The sequence below is a fragment of the Schistocerca serialis genome, chromosome 5 (assembly GCF_023864345.2).
Source record: "Schistocerca serialis cubense isolate TAMUIC-IGC-003099 chromosome 5, iqSchSeri2.2, whole genome shotgun sequence".
Taxonomy (NCBI): Eukaryota; Metazoa; Arthropoda; class Insecta; order Orthoptera; family Acrididae; genus Schistocerca; species Schistocerca serialis.
In genome coordinates, this window is record NC_064642.1 from 54,719,849 (window position 1) to 54,745,236 (window position 25,388).

General features: G+C 43.5%; 1 protein-coding gene and 1 pseudogene across 1 annotated transcript in view; one reads left to right on the forward strand and one right to left on the reverse strand.

Moving 5' to 3' along the window:
• Positions 1-25,388, reverse strand: part of LOC126481741 (puratrophin-1-like) — a 728,422-nt gene that overhangs the window by 174,247 nt on the left and 528,787 nt on the right. The gene's annotated exons all lie outside the window — the stretch shown is intronic.
• LOC126482543 (5S ribosomal RNA) lies at positions 22,131-22,248 on the forward strand (annotated as a pseudogene).

Genomic DNA, 25,388 nt, shown 5'->3' on the forward strand with positions numbered 1-25,388 from the left:
CTACCAACGACCATTCTTCCCACTCGCCATTCCCGAGTGGAACAGAGACAAGGGGATCAGATTTTGGTAAGCAGAAGTACCCTCCGCTAAACTTCGTCAGCTTGTTTGCAGAACGTAGATGCAAATAAGTAATTTTTGAGAACATTTCCCTCGGAGAACAGCGGTTTTTTTTACTGAACATAAACAGTCACACGCAAGAAACTTTTTTTTTTTTTTAGTTACCGGTTTCGGTCTGTTTTAGACCATCTTCAGAACTCATACCATGATGGTAACTGCAGTTAGCGTTCGTGGAGTCGAAGCGCCTCTTCCGTTCACCGTCACCGCGTACCACCATTGCATGAGGTCTGAAGATTGTCTAAAACAGAGAGGATTCGAAAACCTCAAAAAAAAAAAAAAAAAAAAAAAAGTTTGTCTCGGTTGTGACTATTTTCATTTTACAGATATAGATGTTCAAGAGTGAGACAAAATTTCTCTCATTTACATTCATCACTATTACGCCTTTATCTATATTACACATATCGTCGTTGCTGTAGTTCCTCGACATAGATTACATAATGACGTGCAAACTGCCAGAGGCAACCGTATCAGAATCAGAGTGCGACTGACCCATAGCTACTAAAACAGCATGCAGATAAATGCCTTTGCGAACCGGCGCCATATTAACCCTTTCGCTGCTACAGAAGTGCTCTTTCCATTCCGTGCTGAGGGCGTCTTCTCTTTAGCGTTCGGCCCAGATGCTAGTGCCTGTTCTGAGGCACGGCGTTCCGGCTTATATGAAACACTTTTTATCCGATTTTTCGAAAAGAATTCGACCAAAAAACTTTGATTTTTACACATCTTACAGTCTGATATCTTCTCTCGATAAAGAAAGGAACTTCTTTTCGCTATCCGTCATACTAACTGCGCTGCATAGGATTAATTAAAACATTCCACGAAATTTTAAAGATTTTTACTGAGGTAAGAAGCCATGGAGTAAATTTTGCGTATGACTGACTTTAGCTGACACTTTGCAGCGAATCGAATGTAAATAGGATATCGAAATTTTATTTAAAGCTGCGAGCAGAACGATATCTCACTTCGTTCTCGAGTTATTGGGTTTTATATCCGATGGATGATCGCGCCCTACGCGTCCATTCACGTTTTTGCGCGTCGCTAACTTTGTGGTCGTAACAGTCGTCATATCTCATAACCGATTCAAGATATCGAAACGAGGTTTTTTTTTTTTTTTTTTTTTTTTTTTTTTTTTTTTTTTTTTTTTTCCAAATTGTAGCACCCCATGAGGCACATATATTGTACGATAAGTACTCGACACTTTTTTGTCCATCGAGATATGGAAATAACGCGTCGCAGCGGTGAGAGGTCGGCGGCTCGCGAGGCATGCAGACGTCCGTAACACTGTAGGAAAACGCGAACAGCGCGCATATACTCGTCCACAGCACCTGCGAAACGACATAGTGGGACATATAGCGTGACAATTATTGGACTACATGAAAAAAAAGTGAATTAGTTACAAACTGTGGCGTGTATAGACTTTATTCAACATGTAAACGTCACTACAGACATTCGGATTTAGATTATGACATGTTCGAGATGCCTGCCATCATTGGCGATGATGTGGCGCAGACGAATAGCGAAATCCTGCATGACCCGCTCACGTGTCGGATCATCGATACTGTCCGGAGACATCCTGAATGGCTGTTTTCAGCTGAGCAATGGTTCTGGGGTTATTGCTGTACAACTTGTCTTTAACATAGCCCCACAGAAAGGAGTCGCATGGGCCCCCAAAGCACTCCTTCAGGACATCAAAAGTTTTCCTGCTTAAAGACAGCCAACACTGATTTCTGGTATAACTCTGGAAGTTGAAAGAGCGCAACATCTTTTCTGAGTCAGCAGGAACGAGTTGTCGGAGCAGTGAGCCACGCACACTGACTAATGAGAACACAGTGCCTCATACTGCAGGGTGACAATTATTGAACTATATGAAAAAAATGTAAATTAGTTACAAATTACGGCGTGCACACACTTTATTCAACATATAAACGTCAGCCGCACAAATAGGAGTCGCATCTCTTCAGATCCGGAGAATATGGCGGCCAATAGAGACCCATGCCAGTAGTCTCTGGGTATCCCAGAGCCAGAATACGGTCCCCAAAGTGCTCCTCCAGGACATAAAACACTCTTCTGCTTCGATGGGGTCGAGTTCCGTCTTCCACGAACAACATCTCGCGAAAATCAGGGCAACTCTGGATAATGGGGATGAACTTGTCTTCCAAAACCTTCACGTACAGTCGGTGGTCACCGTGCCATCAGGGAATATCGCACCGATTATTCCGTGACTGGATGCTGCACACCACACAGTCACCCATTTTGGGTGAAGAGACTTCGCTATCTCGAAATACGTATTCTCAGTGCCCCAAAACTCGCCAATTTTGCTTATTACGAACCCATCAAAATGAAAGTGGGCTTCATCGTTGAACCAAACCATATTTACGTACTAATTCCCATGATGCCCCGCGGCCAACCGTGCAGTTTGAACGTCCTAACGCCAACCGTTCAGAAGTTATCACTATTTTATTTCATATAGTTGAATAACTGTTAGCCTGGAGATACACGTCCACAGCAGCGAAAGAGGCTGAGTGTCGCAAAAAATATAAATAATAGAGGGCTAATTGTAACGCCCTTTCCTAACAAACAGATGGGAGGGGGGGGAGCGCAACCTTAAACTTAAATGTCCCTTCGGTAATGAACCATTAAGGAGGGTGTTACGAATTAAATCTACAAAAAATAACGAGTGCCAAGCTGCACTACACAGAGTGTTTATCGTCACTTTTATTTATGCAGCTGTGGAACCCTGTTAATAGATGAGACAGGCCACATGAATGACAGGCGGATAAAAATATAATGACAGCAGCGCATCAGCCCGAAACAGTGGAGCTGCGCGTGACGTAGCAATCTGGCAGGAGCCACGGAACAACAAAACGTTAAGACAATGCGTAGGAGGCGAACGGCAAAGGAAGCGCGAGCTAGCAGCGGAAGCCAACGAAAAGCGTCGGGTTGTCCCTCGTGGGCACTCAAGAAGACACACATCGGCTTCCGCCCTTCGCCCACAGAGCGCACCCGTGGCCGCCGAACCGGAAGCAAACATTCGGCCGCCACACGTGCAATTAACTGTGTACATCCAGACGAACAAATTTTTTTGTCCCTCCCTAACTTTGATTCCTCGATAATGTACGAAACGGTACAGTACAGTTTTAAGTATCACCTGGAAAAAATACAATTACTTAATTAATTTCGTCTTTGTTTGCAGGCACGTGTTCTCAGTTCCAGTTCACACTGAAAGCTCCACGGAACAGTACTGCAGGTAGTATGACTCTAGACGAGCCACGACGCAACGGTTCAGTCCATCTACACAGCGCTGCGCCAGTTTCTGTTGTACGCCATATTCAACAACAGAACTGCGACTTCAGTCGCTTGACAAATAGTACGGCATGCCCTGAAATATCGAACTGTTACTGACATAGTACTGACACTGGCTTGTGCGTACCACGAAATGTTAATAAGGATGTGCACGAAACTAGTAACGACAGACGAAATGGGAAGGCGTCCAGGTGAAGGCGGAGGTGTGAAAAAAAAAAAAAGAATCCTTCACTCTTCGTGCGAGAAGAAAAGCAAACGTGTCCTGTTGTTGTCGCCCCAATCCCCTCCAGCCTGGATGACAACCGTATCCACTCCCAGTCGAGAACCTGCCTAGAAAGACACAGCAAACGGGTACTCAAAAAAAAAACTCGAAGTTACTAATAACTCGATCACACCACTGGAAACAGAACGATCTCGTCCTAGCGAGCAATGAACTTGAGCTCCACAATACGAAAGGTTTTATACATTTCATGGTTTTATACATTTCATGGTTTGTTTACCCAATCTCTCCTCGGCTAGTATGAAAATCTCTTTACGCAGTAGTTCGTCCGTGCAAAAGAAAATAACAGCAGCATATATACACACTGGTGTATGATATGAATCAACAATACTGACACAAAGGGTACGGGAACTGTTGGGCAGAGGTTCAGCTAGTTCGCAAAACAAACAATGAGTCATACTCTTCGTGTCAGAACCGAAACAGGAAGAGCAAAGTTATAATGTACTAGTCTTTCAGGATTTCATGAACACTCTTCTGTCATTAAGAATATGTAGCGGAAGCTGGGAGTAACTTTGTAAAGAAATAAAACTCTAAATGCGCTATAATTCGCTGATACATGTACGACGGTTGGAACTTTAATAGTGGCAACTATTTATTTACAGCTCGTACAAAATAGATGTGTGTTTCAAAGTAGTCACCAGCATTGAGCATAACCCGTTGCCAGCGATGTGGAAGTCGTAGGATGCTCTTAGCAGTGCCAGTTGTGTTGACAGTTCGAGCGGCGCGGTGTACTGCCCGACGAATTTGTAGCATTTGTGAAGCGAATGCCGTGAAATGGTTCCTTCAGTTTAGGAATCGAGTTGAACTCACGACGGCTTAAGTCAGGGGAGTGCAGCAGGTGGTATAGCACTTACCAGCCCCATCAGTCAACAAATCAGTAACAGCTTGCACTGTACGTGCTTGAACATTGTCCTGCAAAATGATGGTCAGATCCTGCAGAAAGTGTCATCACTTCTGTCCCTGAGCTGGTCGTAGGTTGTGTTCCGAAAATGAACAGCATAGAGGAGGAAGTGATGACACTCTCTGCAGGACCTGACCATGTTTTTGCAGGACAATGCTCAATGATCTTAGAAGAAATATTAAAGAAAGGCAAACCTAAGTTTCTAGAATTTGTAGACTTAGAGAAAGCTTTTGACAATGTTGACTGGAATACTCTCTTTCAAATTCTAAAGGTGGCAGGGGTAAAACACAGGGAGCGAAAGGCCATTTACAATTTGTACAGAAACCAGATGGCAGTTATAAGAGTCGAGGGGCACGAAAGGTAAGCAGTGGTTGGGAAGGGAGTGAGACAGGGTTGTAACCTCTCCCCGATGTTATTCAATCTGTATATTGAGCAAGCAGTAAAGGAAACAAAAGAAAAACTCGGAGTAGGTATTAAAATTCATGGAGAAGAAATAAAAACTTTGAGGTTCGCCGATGACATTGTAATTCTGTCAGAGACAGCAAAGGACTTGGAAGAGCAATTGAATGGAATGGACAGTGTCTTGAAAGGAGGATATAATATGAACATCAACAAAAGCAAAACGAGGATAATGGAATGTAGTCGAATTAAGTCGGGTGATGCTGAGGGAATTAGATTAGGAAATGAGACACTTAAAGTAGTAAAGGAGTTTTGCTATCTGGAGAGCAAAATAACTGATGATGGTCGAAATAGAGAAGATATAAAATGTAGACTGGCAATGGCAAGGAAAGCGTTTCTGAGGAAGAGAAATTTGTTAACATCGAGTATAGATTTAAGTGTCAGGAAGTCGTTTCTATGGAGTGTAGCCATGTATGGAAGTGAAACATGGACAATAAATAGTTTGGACAGGAAGAGAATAGAAGCTTTCGAAATGTGGTGCTACAGAAGAATGCTGAAGATTAGATGGGTAGATCACATAACTAATGAGGAGGTATTGAATAGAATTGGGGAGAAGAGGAGTTTGTGGCACAACTTGACGAGAAGAAGGGACCGGTTGGTAGGACATGTTCTGAGTCATCAAGGGATCACAAATTTAGCATTGGAGGGCAGCGTGGAGGGTAAAAATCGTAGAGGGAGACCAAGAGATGAATACACTAAGCAGATTCAGAAGGATGTAGGTTGCAGTAGGTACTGAGAGATGTAGAAACTTGCACAGGATAGGGTAGCATGGAGAACTGCATCAAACCAGTCTCAGGACTGAAGACCACAACAAGAACAATGCTCAATGACGTACAGTGCAAGCTGTTACTGATTTGTTTGACTGATGGGGCTGCAAAGTGCTATACCAGCTACTGCACTCCCCTGACTTAAGCCCTCGTGATTTCAACTCGATTTGTAAACTCAAGGAAACACTTCATGGCATTCTCTTCAGAACTGCTACAAATTCGTCGGGCAATAGACCGCGCCGCACGAACTGTCAACACAACTGGCACTGCTAAGAGTATCCTACGACTTCCATATCGCTGGCAACGGGTTATACGCAATGCTGGTGACTACTCTGAAGGTCAGTAAAACTTTGAAACACGTATCTATTTTGACGATCTGTAAATAAATAGTTGCCACTATTAAAGTTCCAACTCTCGTATTTCCCGACTATCCACCGAAGAACGACTAAAGAAATATATTTGGTGTCAGAGGTCTCACGAAATACAATATATTATGGTTAACTAACTATAATGCTTAACATCATTCTTAATGAGTTGTCTGCAAGTGAGTCCTGAACTGCATCGATGCATTTAGTAAACTGTTATACCCGTGGATGTCATAAAAGTACTGACTCTATCGAAACAAAATCTGCAAATTATAGAAATACTGTTCGTAAAAGAGGAAACAGAATACATAGCAGATTAAAAAAATTTGAAAGCTCATAGGAAATTTGGCATTATTCTGCCCAATGTACCTGAGAAGCAGTCGAGCAGAACCTTTTAATACTTTACACAAAGAGATATCTAACAGCAGACTGGAATAGGGCAATTCCATATTATTTCTTCACATTTTACACAGAAATAAGACGAATTAAAATTGGGGGTACAGAACCTTCAATGTTCAAATGGTTAAAATGGCTCTGACCACTATGGGACAACTTCTGAGGTCATCAGCCCCCTAGAACTTAGAACTACTCAAACCTAACTAGCCTGAGGAAATCACACACATCAATGCCCGAGGCAGGATTCGAACCTGCGACCTTAGCGGTCGTGTGGTTCCAGACTGAAGCGCCTAGAACCACTCGGCCACACCGGCCGGCAACCTTCAATGTGCAAACAACAAATCGAACATATGCTATAAGACAACCAGTTTTCAAAACAAACAATCACTAAAGGCTCAAGTTTATGTCGTTCTCTCCAGTATAATTTGAATTCAGCAGTGACGCAGAAAATACTGTGACGCCATGACACAAAGTATTGCAACACAAATTTTATTCAGAAATCGAGCTCTTGCTGCTAATGTACAGAGGAATATTAGGTGAAATAGTCCTGTGCAAAGCCGGTACGATCTGGGACACATTTATCACACTTGCAATCGCCTTGACGTCGGCCCACTTGACTTTAATATATGTTGTGGCGATGCGTCTTACGAGATGGGCATTCAGGGCGAGCTGTCCGCTGCGCTTCGGCATCTGCTGCCAATTAGTCAACGCCCCTCCCGGAGATCCACTCTAGATATCAGTAAAATGGTCGCTTTCTGCGCTTATGAAGTCTGCATAAGGTGTGGCAGGCGTAGAAACCTGACAGGCAGCACGATGCAGACAAACAGATCAAGGCTCCACCCATGTCTGTGATGTAACTTGAGGCCGCGCTCTCTTCAGTAACAACAACTGTGTGCTGTTGATTTATTTCGGAGCATAAATCCCCACGAGATATGATCCAGACAGACACGCAGACTACGTAGTGAATCTAGAAAAACTGATAAACTATCGGCGATAATTGTTGACCCGAGTGTTCACTGACATAATCGGAATGAAGGAAGTTGCACTGCTTGTAGATGAAGAAAAGAGAATAATTACCACCATGCTAGGGATCTGAGCGCGAATATTTTCTGAGTTGTAGATTCATATCCAATAAACCAAGAAGCAACGTTCGTAGCTAATTGTAATAACATATTTACTTGCTTTGGTAGAAATCATTGCACCATTTATCGAAATTTGATTGTACATTTTCAGAATACATAGTAAGAACTAGAAATATATACGGATTTACTGTAACTACAGTCCAGAAAAAACGGAAACTAACATAGTAATTAAGTACAGTGAGTGATAATATCATTGTTATAAATAAGAAAAGAACTGTTTTGGACTTATAAGAATTAACGAAAGTAATATACAAAACCACATAACATCATCCTACGGATGATGGATTATAGGATAATAAACATATGAAATCCTCTGGGAAAAAGAAAATCATATTTCCGATACATTCTAATCAACAAACAAAGACAGATTTTGACTTCACTACGTAACTGCTAGCACTCGGCGAAAATCTGCAATAATTTACATGTGTTTATGCTCGTTTGAATACAAGCCGGCCGTTGTGGCCGAGCGGTTCTAGGCGCTTCAATCTAGAACCGCGCGACCGCTACGGTCGCAGGTTCGAATCCTGCCTCGGGCATGGATGTGTGTGATGTTCTTAGGTTAGCTAGGTTTAAGTAGTTCTAAGTTCTAGGGGACTGATGACCTCAGATGTTAAGTCCCATAGTGCTCAGAGCCATTTGAACCATTTTAGAGAATACAAGATAACTTAGACGGAATTTCTAGTTGGTGTGATGAATGGCAGCCTGCTCTAAATGTATATAAATGTAAGCTTATGCGGATAAGTTGGAAAACCAATCCTGTAACTTTCGAATGGTAATATGCTGCATGACACAGTCATATAGATAAAATATGTAGGCGTAACGTTGCAAAGCGACAGGAAATGGAATGAGCTCGTCAGGTTGTTAGTCGGGAAGGCGAATGCTCGATTTCGTTTGATTCGGAGAATTCTGGGAAAGTGTAGCTCATCTATAAAGCACGCAGGTGCGACCGATACTTGAGTACTGCTCTAGCGGTTGGGGTCCCCATCAGGTAGGATTAAAGGGAGACATTGAAGCAGTTCAGAAGCGTTCTGCAAGGTTTGTTTCCTGGTAGGTTCGATCAAGAAGGAAGTATTACGGAAACGCTTCGTGAAGCCAAATGAGAATCACTAGAGGGAAGGCAATATTGCGGAAATTTAAAGATCGGCATTTGAGGCCGACTGAAGGTCGATTGTACTCTCGCCGACGTTCATTTTCCGTAAGGACCACGAAGACGAGAGAAATTAGGGCTCGTGCCTAGGCTTATAGACAGTCGTTCTTCCGTTGCTCTACATGATAGGAAATGACTAGTAATGGTAGGCGGTACTCTCCGCCATGCACCGCACGGTGGCTTGTGGAGTGTGTATATAGATGTATATGTAGGGGGGAAGGGAAATTCGCGAGAAATGTTGCGCAGTGAACACCCGTTCAGAAATTCATGAGACTGTTAGATGCCATTTTATTCGTATAATGAAGCACGAGATACCGTACGTAGCTTTACGAGAGACGGTATTGTAAACTTCTGCAACATCCTGTCTATCACAGTGGAGACTAACGCATTCTATGGATTAAGTTCAATCCTAGCAGAACTGTAGTTTGCGCTATTCAGTGATTGCTGATTGTTTAAGGTTAACACTAAACATCTGCGTTGCTACAGCATCACGTTTTATTAGAGGTGAAGCCGTCGTAATCCTAAACTGACATTTGACAGACTGTTTTAAGCTGCAATACTTTCACCACAGTGTCAGGTGTCATCTGTAGAGAAGGCAGACACGGAGGGCCCATCACTGAGGAATTTGAAGCTGTGGGCGCTTTCACTCTGCGGCGACAGACGAAGTTGCCTTGCTGCGAGGAGATACGCTAACATTCTCCACCCGTAACCCCGCAGCCTGTTCGTTTCTGTTAAACGATTTTTAGCGTCACATTCAGACATTACGTAATTTCTGTGTTCGGGTAAGGCAACGTATCTTCTTTGCCTGAATCTTTTATCTTAGTATTTATACAGTGTATATGGTACCTGCGAAATAGCAAAATATCTGCTCTTTCCATCTGAACGAATCCAGCGCGAATGGAGTATTCCCTGATCTTTCTCCTCTCAAGTGGAGCATATAACAGAACAGTGCATTCGACAGTCCTCCATGAAATCTCTTGCCGGCCGAAGTGGCCGTGCGGTTAAAGGCGCTGCAGTCTGGAACCGCAAGACCGCTACGGTCGCAGGTTCGAATCCTGCCTCGGGCATGGATGTTTGTGATGTCCTTAGGTTAGTTAGGTTTAACTAGTTCTAAGTTCTAGGGGACTAATGACCTCAGCAGTTGAGTCCCATAGTGCTCAGAGCCATTTGAACCATTTTTTTTGAAATCTCTTGTCGATATGAAAATTATATGTTTAACTTTAGCAGTGTTGGTTATTGCGTAACTGTTCTTAAAACGTAGTTCTTCCAAAAATCGCTAAGACATTTCTTGGAAATGCTGGTGTGCATACTCGTGTCCACGACACGAAGTTTGACAGCATTTCTCGTTTCCATCTTCAGACCGTTCCAGGTGCTGATTAATACTCGTAGTATACGGTATAGTGCTCGGAAGTCGACTGAAGAAATAATCCGATGCATCGTGCTTCGGCTGTGACAAAAGCTAACGGCACTGTCCATTAGGTTCGGCAGACATTTTTTGTTATAAACAGTTTGTGCATTTCAATGACGGCACTTACACACGAAGAATTATACCGCCACACTCGCCACTTGACGGTTAAATAAATGACTAACCCGAAACTATATGGTGATGTACGCTGGCGTAAAAATAATAAACCACTTTCTGGTTAAATAAACGACTAATCCGAAACTGTATAGTGATGTACGCTGGTGTAAAAGTAATCAACCGTAACATTTTATCAAATATCGAAATACGCCAACAGGTGACTATCCTTCTAAAATGGAACAAAACAAATCTTGAAGTCATAATTTCTAGTTTGTGTCTTCTGAGGTTTTCATGTTAGTGGTACTGTAACTTTTTTCTCGTCTTTTGACAAATACTACTCAAGTAGCCTTTAATGTCTTACGTACACAGAACATAAACTGTCTATAATAATAATAATAATAATGATAATGATAAGAATACTACATATGAGAGATTCTCCCTCGATTATATCGAAGAACCGTTATTTGTACATGTCGAAAGGCTCGTGTTTACTAATACGAAAGTAACTATGTGTATTGGCTCTATGTTATCTGAAGTGTTGGTACAAACGAGAGAAAGTTTGCACATGATAAAGTATAAGAGGAAGTCAACCAAACCCATAATTGTGGTCGGTTTCAGATGGGAGAAGCTGTGCTCATACAATTTGTAAATACGAAATTGTGCGAAATGTGTCCTTAAAGACACAAGAAGCGAAGGACAAAACATAAATATTATTCTATTCATACGTGCCATGTGAGATAACAGACACAGAATTTTGCAGCATTGGAGGCTTAAGAACACAAAGGAGTTTGGGCTCGTTTCTTCATATGAAGCAAATGAAAAGCTGAGGAAATTTTCCAGTGACGTGCCAGTCGTCACAACAGCAGGTGTTTTTGGCTGCCAGAGACAGCCCCCGGGTGTCGTTTGTGTGGTGATTCCAGTGTCATTATGAGCAGCAGCGGGGAAAGTCGGAAGCCTGGGCGACGTGTCAGCGCTATGGCTATGATTTTCTACGTGTGCACGCACCAAGTTGCCGTGTACTATCACCAAGGACAGTAATTGGACACGCTGTTGTCGGAAGTGCCTGCATGGAAAGCTCACGGCTCACGTACTTTACCGCTCCTTTCTCAACTGTTACGTAAACACGACGTAACATGAGCTGTGCTTTCCGTGATATAACCAGACCCGTGGCGGTCGCTGGCTGGCTTGATCCACATTCCGTTTGTCCCCGTTTGTTCCGCTCCATGTCTCTTGTAATGGCGAGACACAGTTACAGTTGCACTCTACCAAAACTACGGTTCGGTAGATTTGGTAGACTATATAAATGACATTGTAAAATGGTAGGATTACCGGCAGTACAGGTTGCATTGGTAGAGAAAGAAACATAAATGAATATGTAAAAGAGACGACGACTTCTCTTTGATTTTTTGTTTGCTTTGTTGTTTGTTTTGCACATAATTATAACCGTACATTATTCAGTGTTAGTCCATTGTGGATTTTGTATCCTTACAGTGTATAAACTACATTTTGTAAATAATAAAAGTTAGTTGGTCGCGTAACTTCTGCGCTTTCATACAACTAAAGCAGTTACTTTTAAGGCACGTACAGTTTACATGCACAGACAGACAAAAATATGTATATATACACGTAATTATTGTTGCAACTTTGTATTCAACAGAACATTCTTCTCTATGATTGACGGCAAGAGTTTCCTGGTGTTATTGATAAATGTAAAAGTTGTTTATGAATAACAGAAACACTTTTTACACATGTTCGACGAAGTACTGAAGACATGATTTGCGTTTTTTTTTTTAAATTTTACCTTTTTGTTGAGGAAATTGCGTTTCCTAGAGCTATATGATAAATCTGTATTTTTTCTTAATTTTTCTGCAACATCTCTCTGTTTCACGTTACAAGTCAATAATTTTCGAGTAAAATCTGAATTAAACATTGACAATTTCAAAATGGTTCAAATGGCTCTGAGCATTATGGGACTTAACATCTATGGTCATCAGTCCCCTAGAACTTAGAACTACTTAAACCTAACTAACCTAAGGACAGCACGCAACAACCAGTCATCACGAGGCAGAGAAAACCCCTGACCCCGCCGGGAATCGAACCCGGGAACCCGGGCGTGGGAAGCGAGAACGCTACCGCACGACCACGAGCTGCGGACCAACCGTTTGTCACCGGACGGATAAAAACGTCCTTGCGAAATACATCACAGTTCACTATTAAAAAGTATTCAGCATTCTTGTGTAACGCCGCATTTCAAAAGCTTCTATTCTCTTCTTGTCGTCCACATTTCATTGCAGCACAAGACTACATTCTAGACAAAAACCTCGTAACAAACTTCTTTAGACTTAAATTCACATTCGATGTTAGCAAAAAAATGCAGATGGCTCTAAGCACTATGGGACTTAACGTCTGAGGGCGTCAGTCCCCTAGACTTAGAACTGCTTAAACCTAACTAACGTAAGGACATCACACACATCCATGCCCGAGGCAGGATTCGAACCTGCGACCGTAGCAGCAGCGCGGTTCCGGACAGAAGCGCCTAGAACCTCTCGGCCACAGCGGCCGGCGATGTGAGAAATTTGTTTTTTCCAGAAAAGCTGTCCTTGGTATTGTCAGTGTTATTATATCTTCTCTACTTCGGCTATTCGCTACGTCACACGAATGTCTTCTGTCTTACTGTCCACATGTTTCAACGTATATCAGACTTCATTCTTTAATTATCGCGTACGAAACTTAATAATTTGATTCTTTCAACGTCAGGAAAAGTTTCCATCATAAATCGAACTTTTACATTTGTGTTACAATGCAGTGGTGTTGGTACTACTTATATGTGATCTTGTTTGCGATTTGTTTACGCGGAGAGGCATTCAGTTGATGGGCGACGGCTTTCCTACAGTCCCGTTCAGTGCCTGAATGCCGTAAACACGTATACTTCCTGACGAACGCCTCACGAATCATCCTGTCTTCTTTGAACTATTTAGAAATCTTTTAGTGCGTTTTTTCGCATGATCCGAGGTATTCCTGTAAGTGCTTAAATGTAGGTACAGCAACAAGCTGAAGCCACTGATCGATTACTAGATTCCGTAGAGGGTACGACACTACTGGCATGTTGATCGCTACGTTTCACCCTCCGTCCAGCACTAGTAGAGATTTTCTATGGGCTGACATCAGCTGATTTAGCAGGCACGTATGCGGGCATCATCCCTGAGAGCACAGATGTGTCACCTTGGAGCGCCCACAGTACACTCGACACGAATACGTAGAACAAAGCGCAAAACTTGGTTACAGAGAATGTTGAAATGAACAGCCTGGCTCATGCTCACGGTAACTTGAATGAGTCGATCCAAGTCATACTACGGAAACACCCACAGAACCTCGTTCAGCCTAGACTACAACCTCGACACTGTGGTTTAAACGCTTCCAAGGGCCATCATTACACACGAAGGGGGATAAGCTCTGTCTGCCATTGTGAGCAATGCCTTTTGCGTAGTACCCGATTTCAGATGCCGATTATATGCAATCCCTTTCGCAATTTTCACTCGAAAACTAGTTCAGATGGGCCAGCATTCACCAACAGCCGCAATCCCTGTCAGGTTTTAAAGCGATTGTCATTGACGAGACGTGACATTCGTCTCCAGACCCTGCTAGAAGTCAGTGGTATCGCATATTCCAGTACCTCATAAGTGCAAATTCGGTCCAGAACACACATTGCATTCCTACTCACATGGTTGCCTGGTATCAGGTCAACTTCAGACGCTCGGAATCGACCAGTGTGCTCTTTTATAAGGGGGTGCCTGGATGTCTTAAGATTTTGTCTGGTGAGCGTGTACTGAGAATGAAAGTGTGGTAAAAGGCACTACGAAGCAGTAGGTTTATCAAAATGTTAAGGCAAGGCACAATCCACTGCTTTATAGTAACTCGAATTTTATGACTCACTGTAGCTAACATGGCGATGTTTATCACAAGGAGAACATCAACTTTCCATTTTAGGTGATACAGATGGTGCTAAGACGTAGCGGGCAGTGATAGCAGAGTAATAGGCCGGATCTCCCCGGGAAGTAAGACAGTGCGCGCGACCCCTCGACGTGATGAGCGCGTGAGGGAGGGATAAAATGCGGACGCGTCCCTCCCTTGTGGCTAGCCTTGAGGGGCCGCTTTCTTTGAACGTCTCCCCTCGCGCCAAGGCTGCATAGCGCCAGAAGATACACAGACTGAAGCCCCCTTCCTGCGTCCCGAGAGCACAAATAACGTCGAATAGCGCCTTAAAATAAATTATACGACTGCAAAGCTAACTAGAATCTGCCAGTGAAACGGTGTCTTGGTCATTGTTTACGAAGTGCTCTGTAAAATTAGCCGAGAGCAGCCATTACTAGGTCACCAGAACTCATATCGAAATGATTATGATGTTGAGAAGCTTGCTGCTTGTATCAGAGGTTACTTCGGCAATAAATAATATGCTTTGAGGCCTCTGCCTTGAGCAAAAAACAATTTATTGTTTGTTTCTCTTCACCCACATGTTTTTTGGTTACCCTCTAACGTACTTAACATCACTTCTTGTTGTTCATCTCGCTCTCCCTTCTGAATGTCAGCTGATGTTTCAATACAATATGTTATCCACAGATTTTTGTTGTTGGTAGTTTTGGTTCCTACTTCGTAAAAGCACTATGAACTGTAAGTTGCCAACACAGTTCACAAGAGTTTTACCGCTATAGAAAACACGAACACCAACAACAAATCTGCAGATGACAAACTGTACTGAAATATCAGCTGTCATGCAGAAGACAACACTGTTAAGTACTCCAAGAAATCACGGAAACTTGCATTGCTAAAGAACTTTATATGAATAGATTTCACCTGTGAAACCCTTTGTTATTATTGAAATTTGTTCTCTTACGTGAGCTGAATTTAGGAAAGAGTACGCGAAAAACACAAAGAACGGTTAGAGGCTAATTTATAGTTGAATGTATCAGTAGGAAGAGAAATAAAAAACCAAAGGGTTCTTGTTCAAGCGACTTTTGTCTAAATTGATTAAAGAAAAACACGGAAAAAAGTAAATCAGGTGCCCGAAAGGAGATCTATAAGCTTTTCTTCACATAAGTACACTCTTCAGTTGGTCGTGTAATCACGCTGCTCGGCCAAAACACGATAATTCTTTCTGTTATGATTGCGGATTTCATTTTGGAGATTATTATCTGTAAGTACCCCTGCAGAAATACTGAAATAGCAATAACAGACTCTGAAAGAAGGCATCAGCGTGCAAAGTTTTTGAATCCAAAGTGGCACAACATTTCAGAAATCGCCAGGAAAGCTCATTGCTCTTATTTGATTCGCAAACCGAGTGTACGTCACTGTGCTTGTTTCTGGAGGACGAACATCCAGAGTCAACTTCTCCACGATTGCCCCAAATTGTTTAAAGCGGGCCGATTTCCTTTCCTACATTTGCCCAATCCGACCTTAGTGACCTTCTCTAATGACATCGTCGTTGACGCAGTGTTAAACCCCAATATTACTTCGTTCTGATGCACACTAATGACGAAACAAGACCAGTTGTCAATACCGCTATATTTTCATATTTCTAACATTCGCTGTCCCACAGACAGGCCACCTTATGCAATAATTAATATGGGGTACAAGTATCCTTTGAACTAGTTGGATCCTACTTTTTTTGCATTGCTCACAGGTACTAGGATCGAAACAGAAGACAGAATGGATGTTCGATGATCATTGCAATATTCACAAAATATCGATGTTAAAGTTTCTGTAATACTGTAACATCGATATTAAAGACAAGATATCGACCGCCGACGCTGAAAATAGACAAAAAAAACCGCTAGTTTTCACCACAGTCAATAATTTTTTCGTTATTCAAAACAATCTTTTTTCAGAACATATCTAATAGCAACACCAGCGCAACAAAAATGCGACTTGTCAAACGTTGCCATAGAGTGGGGTGGGCAATATTTTTGAAGGAACGAACAAAGGCTATTTTTGTAATTAAGAGTGGACTAATGCCTTTCACTGTTCATCCATTTCATGCTTTCGTGATGTGAAATACTGTACGCTCGTACTGTCTGGATTATTTCTTTTAACTATTACGAATGATACTGCGAATTATGCAAGTACATTTTTATGAACGTACATTTCCCGTTCGTGATACGTAAGATTACATTTAATGCACCTAAATTTAAGCACTTACAGGAAATCAATATATTCACAATGTTTGTAGCCTATCAGTTCTCAAATAATTTTACACTTTTCGTTCGTTATTTTGAAAGCTACTTACTACGAATAATAAACACTTTCGGCTCTCTTTTCCATTTTCCCGAGATCTGTGTTAACGCCGGCCGAAGTGGCCGTGCGGTTAAAGGCGCTGCAGTCTGGAACCGCAAGACCGCTACGGTCGCAGGTTCGAATCCTGCCTCGGGCATGGATGTTTGTCATGTCCTTAGTTTGGTTAGGTGTAACTAGTTCTAAGTTCTAGGGGACTAATGACCTCAGCAGTTGAGTCCCATAGTGCTCAGAGCCATTTGAACCATTTTTGTGTTAACATTAAAGGCGATTACCAAATGGTACAACAGTATAGCAACGTCCCACTCGCCGACGACCGAAATCAGCGGCTTGTTAACGGTAGATATTTTTCATTATTTGACGTTTATATTGTTTCGGAAGGCATCACAAAACTGGAGGAGAATTCCGTGTTACGTGCAATGTGGAGTGAGCAGAAAGAATTGGTTTATAGGTGTATCATTACTGGTACTACCAAAATGTAATAAAAAGCATTACAGTCTGTAGACAAAACCTTATGCAATGCGTAATGTTAATTGTCGCTGTATTTACTGATTAATAAGTGTTACATATTTGTACACCTCATGATGTAAATTCATTATTTAGCAACGATGTTAACGGGTCGATTGAGCCGGATGACCGCTACGGTCGCAGGTTCGAATCCTGCCTCGGGCATGGATGTGTGTGATGTCCTTAGGTTAGTTAGGTTTAATTAGTAATTAGTTCTAAGTTGTAGGTGACTGATGACCTCAGAAGTTAACTCGCATAGTGCTCAGAGCCATTTTTAACAGGTCGATTATTATCGGTCATCGATGTTTAGACATCTTTGATGAAATCGAAATCAGCATCCGCGATTTGCCATATTTTCTCACGTATCTAGTGTAGAGTATACTATCTGTGGCTCTGAATACGCCGTCCAAAACTGCGAGACAGACGCGTTTACGAAGTGGTTTCTGCAGCTGTTTCCCCTGACTCTCAGGCCAAAGTTGGGAATGTTTGCACCTCCCCCGTGCTGCCCCCTGTCTGCAAATCAAATAGAGAGGAGTACCCCAACATCGCACACTGCGGCTGGAAATGATCTTGCGCTGCCCCTGGCTACCATAGCCAGCAGGGATGGGGAGATGAAAGACAGATAAAAAGAGTTGTACGAACGACACGGCGGGGTATGGAAGGGTGGAGACTGTAAGAGAAAGTCTGTGTATTGTTGTAACCAGACAGCAAAACGGGGAACGGATACTAAGATACGAGGGTTTCTCCAAAACAAATGCACACAATTTTTTTTTTAAATCCATCTCTTATTCTACATGTTTGAAAGTTTTACAGTGTGTAGATACATCCTTTAGGAACAATATTTTCATTTCTCCACATAATTTCCATCACTCTCAACTGCCTTACGCCATCTTGGAACCAACGCCTGTATACCCGCACGGTAAAATTCTGGACCAACCTGTTGGAGCCACTGTTTGGCAGCGTGCACAAGGGAGTCATCATCTTCAAACCTTGTTCCACCAAGAGAGTCTTTCAGTTTCCCAAAGAGATGATCGATAGTCACATGGAGCCAGGTCAGGACTGTAATGCGGGTGTTTCAGTGTTGTCCATCCGAGTTTTGTGATCGCTTCCACGGTTTTTTGACTGACATGTGGCCGTGCATTGTCGTGCAACAGCAAAACACCCTGCTTTTGCCGATGTGGTCGATTATGACTCAGTCGAACTTGAAGTTTCTTCAGTGTCGTCACATATGCATCAGAATTTATGGTGGTTCCACTTGGCATGACGTCCACAAGCAAGAGTCCTTCGGAATGGAAAAACACCGTAGCCATAACTTTTCCAGCAGAAGGTGTGGTTTTGAATTTTTTTTCTTGGGTAAATTTGCACGATGCCACTCCATTGATTGCCTCTTCGTTTCTGGTGAAAAATGATGGAGCCACGTTTCATCACCTGTCACAAGTCTTCCAAGAAATTCATCTCCACCATTCTTGTATTGTTCCTAAAGTTCGCTGCATACAGTTTTTCTTGTTTGTCTGTGAGCCACTGTCAACATACTGGGAACCGACGTGGCACAAACCTTTTTTAACGCCAACACTTTGTATTCCGTAAACACTTCCTTCCCCTATCCGAACGTAGCGTGACAATTCGTTCATTGTGATGCGTCTGTCAGCAGTCACCAAATTCGGTAACTCTCTGCACATTGTCTGGAGTGTGTGCAGCGCGAGGCCTGCCGCTGCGAGGACAATCCTCAATATTGCCGTGCCTGCTTTCATCACGTAACCTGCTTGCCCACCGACTAACTGTACTACGATCGACAGCAGCATCTCCATACCCCTTTTTCAACCTCTTGTGGATCTTTCCCACTGTCTCATTTTCACAGCACAGGAATTCTATGACAGCACGTTGCTACTGACGAACGTCAAGTGTAGCAGCCATCTTGAAGACATGCTGTGAGGGCGCCACTCACGGGAACAGTTTGAACTATGAAAACAAGCGGGAAGGATGTATCTACACACTGTAAAACTTTCATACATGCAGAATGAAAACTGTATTTTTACAAAAATAGTGTGCATTCTTTTGGAGTGAAGATAAAGCGAGGACAAAAGTAGTAGTGGTTTGGTTTTACATAGATTAGTCATCTACCTGTTTCGGTTTCACAAATTTTGTGTCCATCGTTTCGTTGACTGTAGCAGACGAGCGAGGGCGAAAGGCAGGCCTCTGGCGCCTCAGGACTGGAACTTTCCTTCTTGGGAAAACAATCCTGGGCCGATAAAGCGGTCACAAGAAAGAAACGCAAAAGCAGGGAGCAAAGTAAAGCTTGTCAACAGTTCGCAAGGGAAAAAGATTGAAGGACGAGATGGAGCGAATGTTCACGGACGGGCCCGCGCGCGCGATATTTTCATCTAGAAACTTGTCAGAGCGTTTATATAACATCATCCTCCGAGTTCCCAGAACTAGAGCGGCGCGTGCGGTGACGGCCGAGTTTAGCACCTGATGCACGTCCCATCAAAACACCCCGGCGCTAATTCGGACGGTGCCTCAGGGTTTGCTCGGGGACGGCCCTGCGGGCGCGTGCAGTCGCTGGGAGCTCGCCAGCCGCGCTTCGCCGTTGCCACGGCGACGACCCCGGGGCCTTCGCGATGGCAGATCACGGGCGCCCTTCACTCCGCGCACACAAGTGTGTCTGGAATCCGACGCCGACGCCGGATGCGGACCGACGCGCCACCTCCTTTCCATTCTCGCGGGACCGCCGCTGAAAGAAGAGACCGCCCCTGCCCGGTCTTCTGTCGGTATCTGCTTTCCAGCCGGCTACAGCTTTCGCCGCGCCCCCTGCTGCGAACTCTCGGAGCATTCAGCGGAACAATCGGAATTCTCCCAGTGGAAAGCCGAATCGAGAAAAGTATTTCTTGTATTTAGAGAGCGGCGCTGGAACTTTGCTCGTTAAACTGCACTCAGTGCGGACGTCAAAGATAAACATTTTCGCTCGGAGTAAACTTCCTTGTCGTGCCTCGAGGCGAAAGGCGATTAAGGCCATTTATTTGTTGCTTTCCTCCACCCGTCCCTCCAGAGGACTCTCAAACGAACGCTTTGTCAAACGGAAATATATTTTCAGAAGTCGCTATCAGTTCAGTTTCGTGAAGAAGTAAACTAACAAAATTCTGTAAAAACAACGAAACAACGCAAGTCAAAAACTTAAAAAAAAGATGCGATAGCACCAATAAATGCGCAACAGTGTTGATGATATATTTGTGTTGTCAAGGAGCGTTCTGAATCAATGACATTTTGTTAAAATTCTACTGTGGCATGAAACCTAAGTCTCAACGGCGAGTATCTGTAACTGTTTTCAATACTTGAGCCACCATTACAAGGATGCCTCTTGAAAGGCAACGTACAATAATTCCGCTGTTAGAAATGTGGTAAGATCTCATGGGACCAAACTGCTTAGGCCATCGTCCCCTAAGCTTAGACCCTACTTAATCTAACTTAAACTAACATACGCTAAGGACAACACACACACCCATGCCCGAGGGAGGACTCGAACCTCCGACGGGGAGAGCCGCGCGGACCGTGACAAGACACCTAAGACCGCACGGCTACACCGCGCGGCCCGCTGTTAAGAGAAGAGGTGTTAGTTTACGGCAAATGGTACTACTGCCACGTTAGGCGGAGTGTGAGGATGTGGATGTGTGTGATGTTCTTAGGTTAGTTATGTTTAAGTAGTTCTAAGTTCTAGGGGACTGATGACCACAGCTGTTAAGTCCCATAGTGCTCAGAGCCATTTGAACCATTTTTTTTTTGAGTGTGAGGATAGAAATATAGGTGAAAAATAAGTTAATTTCTCATATTCAGGCCTTTTGTTTTGCAGTAGTCGAATAGGAGACTTTACGGACATGTGCACCGAAGTCATTTTATAACCTAAGTCGATTAAGCATTGCAATTATTTCGCTTGTTCAAAGCTTGTGCTCGAAATTTTCCATCAGATGTCCTGTTCGCCGCGTTGTTAACATTCAGTTTCCGTCATCCAGTATCACGTCTCCCAAACAACAATAATTCATTTAGCAACATGATCCAGGTAATTCATCGGGTGTGGTCGTAACTCTGTGTGGATTACGTATGCAGGGCAGATGTCTATCACAAAATCGAACCTTAAAAATGTGTGAACTTTTCGCGTTGCAGATTAACGCTCGTATATTTTCGTTATTAACTATACAATAATACCCAGTGAATATGACTGAAACTGACAGAAAAATAACCCATATAGATTATAAAAATGTATTTACGTATTTTCCACAGCTCACCCTAAGCCACTGTACCGATTTCAACCAAACTTGTTACACATATTCCTTACTGTCAGGTAACACTCGCCGTGGGTGTAAGAAACACCTGCATCTCATAGTTCAGCAGATATGACGCCATAAACATTGAGATGAGTGAAAAAATGCATGAAGTTTTAATACATTTACTCTTCACTTCTAACACTTCTACAGTCGAGTCAACTTAAGGAAATCCCTGACACCTGGCAGCCCTTTCTGACAGCTTTCTTCTGCAAAGCGCAAACGGTTTTAGACGAAAACAATAACTGTCTATAGAGCTTTGAAGAGGAATTGCCATAGAGACGTTTACAAAACTGCGAAGCAGCTGTGCCCAGCATAAACAAACTCCCCGGAATACTATAAATATACATTTGCACATTATGCATATTTCATTTACGATTGCTTCACAATTTCGAAGGTGTTTTCAAGAATACATGTAACTGATTTTTCTCGATATTATACTAAAAACAAAACACATTTTCTATTTTTGTTTCTAACAGCAAATTGGCAAAATGACTACCTGGACAATGCCGTGTTTTTCGGCTAATATAAAGGACAACGTCGTGTTTTTCGGCTAACATAATGTACAGTGTGTATTTATGTGGGTGGCGCTTTTTGGGGTCTTAATAAAAATAGCTGCAGACAATCTGGCCAACGGCCATGCCGCAGTGGTAACACCGGTTTCCGTCAGATCACCGAAGTTAAGCGCTGTCGGGCTGGGCTAGCACTTGGATGGGTGACCATCTGGTCTGCTGAGCGCTGTTGGCAAGCGGGGTGTACTCAGCCCTTGTGAGGCAAACTGAGGAGCTACTTGATTGAGAAGTAGTGACTCCGGTCTCCGAAAATGGCATACGACCGGGAGAGCGGTGTGCCGACCACATGACCCTCCATATAGGCATCCAGTGACGCCTATGGGATGAGGATGACACGGCGGCCGGTCGGTACCGATGGGACTTCATGACCTGTTCGGGAGGAGTTTAGGTTTTTAGTTAGTAGCAAACAATCTGAATGGCTGTATGAAACTGTTTGCAAAAACAAATAAACGCAAAAGAAATAAACACTCTCTCAGGGTGGAGAAATTTTATGTGATATGATGAAATGAGTCCTATGAACTGGTCACGCAGGCACTGTGCTAGCGAAGGGCAGTACAGTGTATGGGCCATTATGTGCAAATGTGTTAGTGAAGTAATAATGAACTTAGTACACGTACTTCACTGCTTATGTGGAAGAGCCAATATCTACGGCCGAAAACGTTTTCTCTTTAAAAAGTTTCGAATATCCGTTTAGTGGGTGTGGCCACGCGACATGTGTAATCCGCAAATATTGTGGGCCAGCCTCTCCGACTGCAAGTATTAGGTCATATGCCTGACGCAGTAAAAGAGGAACAAACGATTGAAACCACTTTGAATTAACTCTACGAGAACGGAGCGACGAAAACGAGTGACACTACACTGTTTGGTGCGTCACAGCTCTTTTCGCTTTCTGGAGACGGAGTGATCAGTGCTAAACACCAGCAAGATATGGCAAATGTGTGAGTCACGCACGCAAGTGTCCTTCCATGTAGATTACTACAGCATTGAGACGCACCTGGAAAACTTATTTAACTTCTTGTATGTATAGATCACGCATATTTTATCAATTTCCTGACGTATTTCAGCCACTGACCACCTTCAAAAGCTCATGATACAAAATATCTCATCATTGTCTTCGGTAGAAAGCGCAAGTCAAAAATTTAGCACTCGCTGATGTTGGTAAAAATCGTACACGGAAAAAAGGGGTCTTTCATCTGTTCTGATTATTCGACGCTCTCTTTCGAGCGCACAAATAAGCAAGGATGTTTAAACGGCAAATACTTTGGTATCTACTACTGAATTCAAAGAAAGACTTCACATTTGTCCTTTCAATAGTCGTCATTGACAAATACGAACAGTAGACTCTTTTGTGCACCATGAGCAAGCGCCGCTGCAGAGTTGTCAATAACATAAAGATGTACACCTCGAAAGCTGAGTGGTGGAGGGTGGTTCGTCTACGATTGTCACTTCTTCCAGTCTCGAATGGTGGGCGGGAAGAGCAATTGTTGACACGCCTACATGTCATCTCCAGTCTCTCTCTAATCTTCGTTCAAGGCATCCTCGCGGTAAGAGGAAGCAATATAGTGGCTTTTCTATAAATGCAAAACGCTTCAGAAAGTTAATAGACTATTTCTGGCCCATAAAAACATGTAATTAAGTTACGTATGTGCAACGGCGACCGCTGCAGGTCACTTTGCGTTCACGCAATTTGTTTCCACGTCTGCAAGGCGTTTGTGGTGCACCGAGACTCACCCTGAGCCGTGGTACGGACGCCGCCCTCGCCATCGAGCTGCGCCGGCGGGCCATCCTCTGCAGGTCGCGCTCCCTGCGCTGCTGGACACGGGGGCAGCAGCCGCCCCCGTGCTCGGGGGAGGCGGTCGCCACCGCCACCGACTTGAGGTCGGCGCCGGGCAGGCTGCGGACGGCCACGAGGCGCACGCAGCCATCGTCGTCGGCGGGCACTGCTTCCATCGCCAGTTCACATCGCGGCCCACACGGACACGGGCGACCACTGCGAGCACTCGGTACACACGTCCGCACCGCGCGGCACCCACTGCGCGACTGCCCGCCTCCTGCGCTGCGCTGGCGCTGCGGGGAGCGGAGCGCCTGCCCGCTAGGCAACCCCTCCTACGCGCCACTCTCCTCGCCGCCGGCGCCGTGCGCGCGCCGCGCCGCACCGAACTAACCGCGAGGCCCGTAGCCACTTGCTCGGCCGAGTAACTTTTTCAGCCACCGTACGCACGCGATATTACGCTGCCGGTACTAGAATGTTTCTTCCGCCTCCCTCTGCGCGACAGCAACGGTAATGTTTCCGACGACAGTGCGACTAAAGCGGAGATACTAAACATGCTTTTCCGAAAAGCCCTTAACCGAAGAAGACGCAATAAATATTCCAAAACAAAGCAGCCGCCAACATGAGTAACTTAGACGTAGATACGCTCACACCCGTTCAGGATCCTCAGTACATGGCAGGTGTCAGCCGTGGTTAAAACAGTGTCCTGCGCTGGAGCTAAGCGAATTCGAACGTGGGCAAATTGTTGGTGCTCGAATGTGAGGTACTTCCGTAACTTAGGGATTACAATCACAAATAACCTAAATTGGAACGATCACATAGGTAATATTGTGGGAAGAGCAAACCAAAGACTGCGATTCATTTGCAGAACACTTAGAAGGTGCAACAGGTTGTAATGGTACTTGAATTACGTAACCATTACGGCAAACCTCTCGATACCAGCAGTGTTCTACTGTGTTTCTGTAAAATAGTTAACATATTTCTGTGACAACATTCAGATTTGATTTAATTAATGTAGAGGTACTTCGATACATCGATATGTATATATTGCAATGATATTATTCTTATGTGTATTCTTTCTTTTGTCACTATGATCTTTGACGTACTTGTAACTTTGATTTGTGGGCGCGTAAGCGGTTATTATAGAGTCAAGCTTTGGTCGTCATGTTAAAAAGACGCAAACTGTAGTCAGTTTATGAAATGTGAAATTTAACAGTGAGGAAGATATTTTCAAGTATGTATTATATTGTGATGTTTTGGAACGAGTTACGTGATATTGCAACAAAAGTAATAAAAAAGAAGTGTAACTTAAATTCGGAGTGCTGATTACTTTTTTACATCACCATGGTCCTAACTTGCAAAAGTTTAATCTTTAAGCATGGTTTATGAAACACATCTATAAAACTTTTGAATATCGCAGAATAACACCTAGGCCTCTTTGCATCCGAGCTTGGAATCATCACTACCTATATTTTCGACGTTTGAGCCATGAGTTCACAACGAGACCAGCGTGGGAAACACGAAAAGATGAGTGGCTAGTTTAT